This window comes from Mytilus galloprovincialis, chromosome 6, assembly GCF_965363235.1.
Source record: "Mytilus galloprovincialis chromosome 6, xbMytGall1.hap1.1, whole genome shotgun sequence".
NCBI lineage: Eukaryota > Metazoa > Mollusca > Bivalvia > Mytilida > Mytilidae > Mytilus > Mytilus galloprovincialis.
In genome coordinates, this window is record NC_134843.1 from 4591085 (window position 1) to 4601112 (window position 10028).

The window sequence follows — 10028 nt, forward strand, 5'->3', positions numbered from 1 at the left end:
TTATGGGGAACCACTAATGGTAGGTTAATGATAATTGGTATGCAGTTGAATAAGCATTGGCATATCTCATTTCCATGGAGATTTGTTGCCCCCTCAGTCAAGGTCTATTGACTTAGAAACTAATGCTTAGTTTGTGATTAGGTTGGTTTATGGATAACTACTAGGGGTAGTTCAATGATATTTTGGAATGCAGTTGAATAAGCATTGGTATATCTCATAACCATGGAGATTATTTGACCATGCCCCCTAAGTTATGGTTTATTGACTTTGAAATTTTGCTTAGTTTACATAAAATTGAGAACGGGAATGGGGGATGTGTCAAAGAGACATCAACCCAACCATAGAGCAGACAACATGTATCAGTTTGTGTTTAGGTCTGTTTAAAGGGAACTACTGATGATAAGTCAATGGTATTTGGTATACAGTTGTATTAGCATTGGCACATCTCATTTCCATGGAGTTTGTTTAGCCATATACTTTCAGTCATCGTTCATTGACTTTGAATATTTGCAAAACTTACATGCTAAAGTGTTGCTTTTTGAATTTCAACATTTGCATTATCAAAATAACAAAAAGGCGAGACATATATCAGTTTATATTCTTTACCAAAAGGTATGTGGCCTACTTTTAGTATCCGAGAAATTAATCTAACCACAAAAATATAACACGTACAACTCCATCAATGAATGAGATGAAGGTCAAATTGAACCTGTTTGACTGACATTCAAGTTTACAAAGATAGATCAAAACCATGTACAAATAACAATCATTCTATACACCAAAAAAGTGGACCTATTACTTTAATATAGTATCCCCAAAAATAAGCTCACATGTGACACAAATGAAGTCTGCATTTAAGGACCTGTATTGCTCATATAAGTAATGTTTGTCTCGCCTTTAATGAATTAACTGACTATGAAAATTATGTCTTATTTGTAGATGTTCCCCTGCTGATAGCTATTGTCAGCTACAGTTATTCTTTATCTATTATACTGTTGAAGATTATAGTCCAAAGCATGATTATGATTTAATGTCCCGCCTGCTTTTTGATGATGATGATTGATTGGTGTTGAACACCACGGCATGCATTATTGTGTTATTTTTGGTGGTCAATTTTTATAAGTGGAGGAAGCAAAAGTGATTGAGATAAAAACTGACCTTCAGTAGATAAATTACAATCCTAGATTGGATTGGAGCTCACCTGCCACATGCTAGATTTACTCACCTTTGGGCCAGGTGAGCTAAAAATAAGATGTGGTATGATTGCTAATGAGACAACTCTCCACAAGAGACCAAATGGGAGACTGCTTGAAGTTATTGCCAATAAGACAACTCTCCACAAGAGACCATATGAGAAACTGCTTGGAGTTATTGCCAATAAGACAACTCTCCACAAGAGACCATATGAGAGACTGCTTGGAGTTTAAGTGCCTTTATATAATTTTTATTCAAAACAAACAGTAATGAGTCAAAACTGTGAGAGTGTGACCACCCTTATTCAAACTTGATCGGTGTTTGGCGGTAATAAGCATTGTGTACAAGTTTCATAACATATTGGTAGAGGCAAAAGCTAGCATTCAGTTCTACAATTTGTCAATACCTGGATCTTGAAATTGCACAAGGTCACATTTTTCTGACTGTTGACTTCACACTAATTCCATTTGATGTTACATGTGTACTTACTGATATTTTAGTCTTAGATGCAGCATGATATTAGTTTTTACTGACTTTAAACTAGTTGTCAGTAACTGCTGGTATTCTGAGATATGTACTTGGCTTCTTTTTGTCATTGGGATGTATAAATACCCTGCAATGATCAGTTGGTTGTTTTTCTGCTTGAATCAATCAGCTGAATTAAGACCTTTTTTAACTGATTTTAATACATGTAGTTTGTTATCATTTTGCACTGTTCCAGGTAAACTAAAGGGGAGGATTTAATGTTAACAATCTATGTAAATCCCACCACATTCTGTATGTGCCTGTCCAAAATCAGGATTATATTTAAGATCAGCTTATAAGTTTTCTTGTTCAATTTAAAATAAAAAAAAATCTGTCATTTCAGGGTCTTTAATAAAAGCTGAATTTGTGAGTTTTTCTGATTGGTGAAGGCTGAATAGTCTCTTATAGAACTTAGTTGTCTTCTATATTATTAGTCTCTTGTGGAGCGGTGTCTCATTGGTCTCTTGTGGAGCGGTGTCTCATTGGCAATCTCATCTAAATCTTATCTTCTATATTATTGGTCTCTTGTGGAGCGGTGTCTCATTGGCAATCTCATCTAAATCTTATCTTCTATATTATTGGTCTCTTGTGGAGCGGTGTCTCATTGGCAATCTCATCTAAATCTTATCTTCTATATTATTGGTCTCTTGTGGAGCGGTGTCTCATTGGCAATCTCATCTAAATCTTATCTTGAAATAAGTGTGAGAAGTCAACACATTCACCAATTTTCCATTTGAAAAGGGACATATCTCAAAACATCAGTTTGAGAACGGAAATGAACAAATACACATCTTTTTCATTTGCAAAGGGCATACATGAAGATTCTATCGGAATGCAATCATACCAAATACATTTTGAAAATGTATCATTTATCTCTGATTATTTGTTTTTACAATCTCCATGCTCATATATGTTTACAATTTCATTCGAACATGTAATTATCTACTAGTACATGTATTAACAATTTGTGTATATGAAGCCCTCAGTTTTCAGTCTTTTTCTAATTTGTATGTATCATCATATTCATAATGCTAATAATGTTAATAAAGCTTTACCAGTTTTCCAACATTTATTAAAACTTCAGATTCATACATTTAATAATTTACATTACAAAATAACAACTATATGGAAATGAGGTACATAGAGACCTAATTTTTCTGTTCAATACCATTCATTAATACCCTCATTCATACCACTATCACATTTTCACATTTCTTCAAGCTTTAGAAAAATGTTCTAGATTATCAGTAGATTCAGTAATCCATTATGTTAATTGAGCCCCATTAATAGAAACCACACAAAATAATATTCTCTTCATGTATGTTAACTTCAAAGTGTGATATGCCTTGTTAACATTTTTAACTGCACTATAATATGAACAATATCAACTCATTCTTGTATGAAAATGTAATTAATCGTGTTATACTTGTACATGTACAGAAAAAAATGTTCTTTCAAATGATTTATTTCATTTTTTTTGTAATTTCCAGCACAACTTATTTCTTTCCCTTAAGGTCAAATAAAAAATGTAGTACGCATTTAAATGTTTTACATTTCTTTAAATTTATCCTTCTGGGACTTCCACACGACTGACAGTCAGATCTAAAGAAAAACTATTACTAAATTAATGATCTGAAACATTACTTTTCCTTAGTGATAAGAAAATCTTTTGACTTCCTAGTGTAAATTTGGAAAATAAAAATTTTCTTTTAAATAATCAGATACCCTCCCAAATAAATAACTTGACCTACATGTAGATACATTTAAATAAATGGGAGACCACTGTTGGAATAACAAAATAAGGAATATAACAGATCATACATATATGTATTATAACATGAACATGTACAGTACAATTGTGTAAGCAAATGTACAAGCATTTTTGTCAAAGTGAATTCATTGTAGATGCATTAAAATTAAAATATATACCAAAATTTTTACAAAAAAAAAAAAATACACTACAAAGAAAAAATAACAAATGTCTCCCAAGATGTTTTCTGAAACCAGTTTGCAAAAAATGCCTAATGCTGATGGTGTACAATGCAACTGTACAAAAAAAACATGATGCAGATGTACATTATATTTATATACATACATGTAGATCATTGTTTAAATGTACAAAAAATGATGGTGCTGTTAAATAGCATTTTCTGTACAAGTACATTTGTACTTACACGTGAAGTTACTACATACAAAAACAATTGTTAAAAAGATGCATTATTTAGGTTAATTAAAAGAAAAGTGGTAAGTGTAAAAAAAAAAAAGAAAGAATTTTGGTATGTTTATATAATAACTGCGAAGAATTTCACTTTTCACACACATTCATCTGAGCCAAAATAATATACATGAAGATGTACACTAAATGTTTTTAAATGTATTTAGGATACTACAAAAAAATATATAATCAGATATGAAGTACAATATACACTTGTTATTATATTTATATTGTAAAATTTTATAACTATGATTTCTGGTTTAAAAGAGTACATGTATTAAACTGAGACATAAAAAAATTGCATGTACATTGATTATTGTACTTCCTTATTTCAAAATAATTTTAACAGAAAATGTCAACAATGTTACACATACATGTGAGGTGAACACGTAATAGATATAATTAAGAACCTCTTATTAAACAATAAATGTGCATGTACATGTTCATAGTACATTTTGTATGTATCAGATGTATCAATCGTAAGACTTTTTTAAATATTGAACAGCAGTGAATACACATGTTGAGTTCGACATAAATTTGTAAAAAATTTAGCACTACAGTATTTTAAAATCCTTAATATTTAGACTCATTATTAAAAACACATTTTGTTTTTTACACTATTTAGAACTGTTATTTGACCTACATGCACATGTACTTCAACAAATATATGTTTAAATATCACACATATTTATAAGTTTTGTTGTAACATTTTGTAACTTTTCAACATACATACATGTATCTGGCATTCAATTAATGTTGAAAAAAATCCCACATGTACGTAGCTTTCAGAGGAAAATATGGAACTAAAACTGTATGCTACAATAATGTATACCATAAAGTAACATTGTAGAAAATGGGTATTGCAGTATGATGTAAATTAAATAAACAACACTTTTAAAATGAAAACATTATTACATGTAATCTCAAATTTTGAACATCCACCCTCAAAAATTGAAAGAATTAAAAAAAAGGGTATTTCATAAATAAAAACACAAGTAAAATTGTTTTGAGAGATTTTCTAATTAACCACCAAAAATATTTCAACAAAATAAATTCATTACATCATAAAATTATTTCCTCCATGCTCTCATAACAAAAATGTATACATTATTAGATAAGATAATATTAACACTACACATACATTTGTTGTAAATAAATCTTTCATCAAAATATTAAAATTAATTGGGATACACACATGTAATGAAAAGATTTTATTCATCCCTACACTGATAAATTTCACAGTGTAATAAAGGAAATTTTTACTGCTTATCAGCACTAACTGCTGAAATGCACCATTCCATAAAACCTTCATCTTTCCTTCAAAATTTTATCACAGTAAAATTGACAGTTTGACTCAAGATGGAACAGAAATTTCCAGTATTTTAGATGTAATAACAATACATATAATTCTCAAATTCCTACACAAGTCAAATGAACCGATCTAACACTTTCAAACACTTTCTTCAAATTTAAATTCATATACATTTTTATTTTCTGACAATAATGCAACATCAGACTTTGGCAAATTTAGCGACCAGCGGTAGCAGCAGCTGTAGCTGTGGACTGAGCTACTTGTGCTGCTTTTTGTTTCAACATTGTCCAGTCAAAAGTGTAATCGTACTGATAGTTCAGGGTACGGAATAGAATGCGGAAAAGTTGTCGTAAGTACATATAATCTGGAGCCTCTTCAAATCTTAATCCTCTACAGTAGTTCAGGTACATAGCAAATTCTGCTGGGAAACCTTTGCAAAGAACTTCTACTGGCGTTGACATCTTTTTCTCGCTAATTTTCTCATATTTCTGCTTTTTGGTATTCGCTTTCAAACCTTGCCAAGGTAGACTGCCTCTGTTGAAATACATCAAGACATAGCCAAGTGACTCCATGTCATCACGACGGCTCTGCTCTATGCCAAGATGTGCATTGATGCTGGCGTATCTGGCGGTTCCAGTAAGATTCTTATCTTCCCTATATGCAATGTGGGTTCTTGTACGACTATCTCTGTACTTTTTGGCTAGCCCAAAGTCGATCAAGAAAACTTTGTTGCAGTGACGACCTATTCCCATCAAGAAGTTATCAGGTTTAATGTCTCTGTGAATGAAATTTTTATTGTGGACATACTCGATACGTCCTATCATTTGATCTGCAAGCATTAAAACGGTTTTCATAGTGAATCTGCGTGAACAGAAGTTGAACAGATCTTCTAAACTTGGCCCTAACAAGTCCATAACAAGAATATTGTATTCCTTTTCTTGACCATACCAGCGTATATGAGGAATACCCACTCCACCTTGAAGAATTTTATAAAGTTTACTTTCATAAAGCAGTTGTGGGTGTCTAGCTTTAACAGATTCCAATTTAACTGCAACTTCTTCTCCATTTGTTATGTTGATTCCGAGATAAATATCACCAAACGACCCACTGCCTATTTTTCTCACAAGACGGTATTTAGACCCCACAAGGAACTCACTTTTTTGGGTTGAGCGATCACCGGCACTCTCCATTGTCAATATATCTTAGTGAGAGCGACTTATATAGGTGAAAATGTTTATATTTTTTTGTTTCTTTGTCAGGTTTACTTTTAGATTTTGGTTGCCATCTTGGGTGGTTGCATCGCAATGAGGATTACCCAGGGATCCATTTAATTGAAACTGCGCATGTTTAACAGGAAACAGTTGTAAATTTAGGAGTAAAGTTACTATTCTTGACGTTTTAAGATAACCTCTCACTTTATAAATACTTTATTTCTTCCTTTTTGTATAAGCTTCCTTTGGTCAGGAACACCTCTGTTGATGAAAAAATTTTTGAAGGAAAACCAAATATTTGATTTATTTTTTTGGTTGTCTTGAATAGTTTTTTTTTTGGGGGAAAAAAGTTGGTTGCTTATATAGGGAATCACTGAAGCGTGACTGGAGCGGGCCCCCTCTTAGGTCAGTCAGTGGGCCCCAACTTATGAAAATTTCTGGATCCGCCACTGCCATGTCAAAGCTATCAATCATTTTGGAAACATATCTAGAGCGAAATGTGATTCAATTGATTCAATTGAATGGCGGCTAGCCGAAACTTAAAGGCAGCAACAGATAAAACCCCATAATAGTCGCAGCTGGTTTATTGAAGTCAAGGAATTATGTTTGAAATATGAAATTAATGACTTGTATGCTTATTTTAACAACCCGTTATCAAAATTTCAATGGAAAAAGCTAGTTAAATCCAAAATTCATGACTATTGGACATCTAAAATTATTGATGAATCAAAAGGTTATTCACCCCAAGGATCAGTATTAGGACCACTACTATTTGTTTTATATATAAATGATCTCCCAGACCAAGTGGATTCTGATGCATACCTATTTGCAGATGACACTAAGATCTTCAGAATAATTAAAACACAAAATGACAGACAAATTTTACAAGAAGATCTTAATAAGATGGAATCCTGGAGTGACAAATGGCTACTAAAATTTCACCCAGAAAAATGTAAATATATGAAAATAAGTAAGAAATCTAATAGCACTGACCATCCACCAATCTATAACCTACTAAATCATCCTATAGCACAAGTTAAAGAGGAAAAAGATATTGGAGTCCTCATTGATGCAGAACTCACTTTCGAAAACCACATTAGTGAAAAAGTGAACAAAGCAAACTTCGCAGTTCTTAGAAGAACATTTAAATACCTGGGAATAGAGACATTCATGCCACTATACAAAACCATGGTTAGAACACACCTAGACTATGCCAGCTCAGTCTGGTCCCCATACAAAAAGAAAGATATAGACAAAATAGAATGTGTTCAAAGAAGGGTAACAAAACAACTACCAGGGCTAAAAGACATGAGCTACCCAGAGAGACTAAAAAAACTAGGCTTACCTACATTATCCTATAGGAGAATAAGAGGAGACATGATCGAAACCTTCAAAACAATGAACGGACACTACGACAAAGAAGTTAGCTCATTTTTAAGAAAGGCAGAAGATTCTCAACAAAGATGTAGTAGTAGGACCAACAGTAATAAAGTAGTTCATCAAAGATTCCAATCTAATATCCGTAAACACTCTTTCTCTGTTAGAATTGCTAAAACCTGGAACAAACTACCAGATAAAATAACAAAGTCACCATCGATAAATTCATTCAAAAATCGACTAGACAAATATTGGTCAGACGAAGAATTATACTATAATGACTATAGAGCAGAAATATCCGGAAGTCACGGTCAAAATAGTATAAGAAACATATTAAATTACGAGTCTGGTAAAGAGGAACCTTGAGGGATCCTGTACTGGAAATCAACTATAAGTAACTATAAGTAATTCAACTCTTAAATTCATGGACCATAAATATAATATTGGATCCGTACATCCTTTAGCAATTTCGGTTACTGCAAATCTAAAGGACATCAGAAAAATTCCTGTACGACTTAAAATTTTAACTGGGAACCATATCCTACAAACCCACAAGGCATCATTTTCACAGAATCATATAAGCCCAACTTTTAAACTCTGTGCAATAGTAAAGCGGATGAAACGATGGAACACTTTATTCTATTGTGTGAAAAGTTAGAAGAGGCAAGAATACCACTTTTGTCAAAAATCCTAGATAATGGAAGCCTGATCCTAGTTAAATTTACAACTTCGTTTCCCATTGATCTTATCCAACTAATTATCAATCCGTTCTGTTATGTAGACATTAATGCAAATAGAACTGTTTTTGAGGAAAATTTTGGAACCCCTGTGTAGACAGTTGCTTTATAATTTGCATAACAAGCGCTATGCTTTATTAGCTAATATAGATAAGGCAAGGCAGTAGAAAATCCAACTTCTGAATTTTTGTTGAAAGGTTTTGGACCCATTGAAGGCCCAAGAAGCTATAGAAATCATGCTTTCTGTGTGTTTCCCAGACCCTTTCTTAATCTGAAAATGCAAACTCTGTTTTAACATTTTTTGACTATATTTTGGTCTTAAAGCATAATGTATAGATTCAGCGTAAGACTTAATTTTTGAGGGACAACATCAAAAGACCAATATGCATGATAAAGCAAAAATTTAATTCACATAGTTAAGTCTGTGGTTTCTGTTTTTTTTTTTTTTTTTAAACTCATGATCAAGTTAATAACAAAATTACTAAATTAAAAAAGGAATGCAACACTTACAGAATACAGAAGGGCAATCAATAAACCAATTTTCAGACATTTCAAGTATATTTGAATAATATTTATACTTTTATATATAAAAGATTTGGGAATTTGGGAATTTATTCCCGATTTTTTTTGGAAAAAAAAATGAATTTATGAATTATCTAGTGTCATCTCATACCGTTTCAATTAGACCTGCTGAGTTATTTATTTTTAATACATTGCAAGTCAGGTAATTTATTTTCGAACTACCTCAGAACAAACCATTTATTTTTTGAGATTATCAAGGCTGAGTTATTTATTATCAAAATCCTCCTCCCCCAGAATATCAAATGGTCATCCCCTAAGGAACGTTTGTTATGATATCTTATCTTATATTTAAGATATCACATGAATGTATATTAGGGAGCAACCATTTAACTTCAAAAGGGGGGACACAGTATACTATTGGTGTTTTTTTCTGAGTCGTAAATTTTGTTTCCCAGCAATGCACGAACAAATGTATTAATTAGTTTTTCAACATTTTCAATCAAATTGTTGTTTTCTCACAAAATATAACACAAGGCCCGGTAAAGGGGAAATCAGCATTCAGAATAAAACAAAAATAGGAAAAAAATATACCCCGCTCCTATTGAAGTTAACTTGATGGTCGTTTCATTAGTTTAGGAGTTATCCTTAATAGTTAGATTATAGTATAGACTATGCCTGGTTTTTAACTTAAAGCTCAGACTACTTTATAATAGTATCAGCTTAAAGATATATGATAAAAAATTGCTTTATGAGATAACACATCTTTAATTTTGAACTGGAATAGGCATCTTATTAATTTGAAGACATCTCATTAATTGACAAGACATCTTATTAATAAATTGATAAGACATCTTATTAATTTGATAAGACATCTTATTAATTTGATAAGACTTTTATTAATTTGATAAGACATATATTTACTTTCTTAAAAAAGA

General features: G+C 31.9%; 1 pseudogene; it reads right to left on the bottom strand.

Moving 5' to 3' along the window:
- Positions 1–2769: 2769 nt before the first annotated feature.
- Positions 2770–6574, bottom strand: LOC143078758 (casein kinase I pseudogene; annotated as a pseudogene).
- Between the last annotated feature and the right edge of the window lie 3454 nt (positions 6575–10028).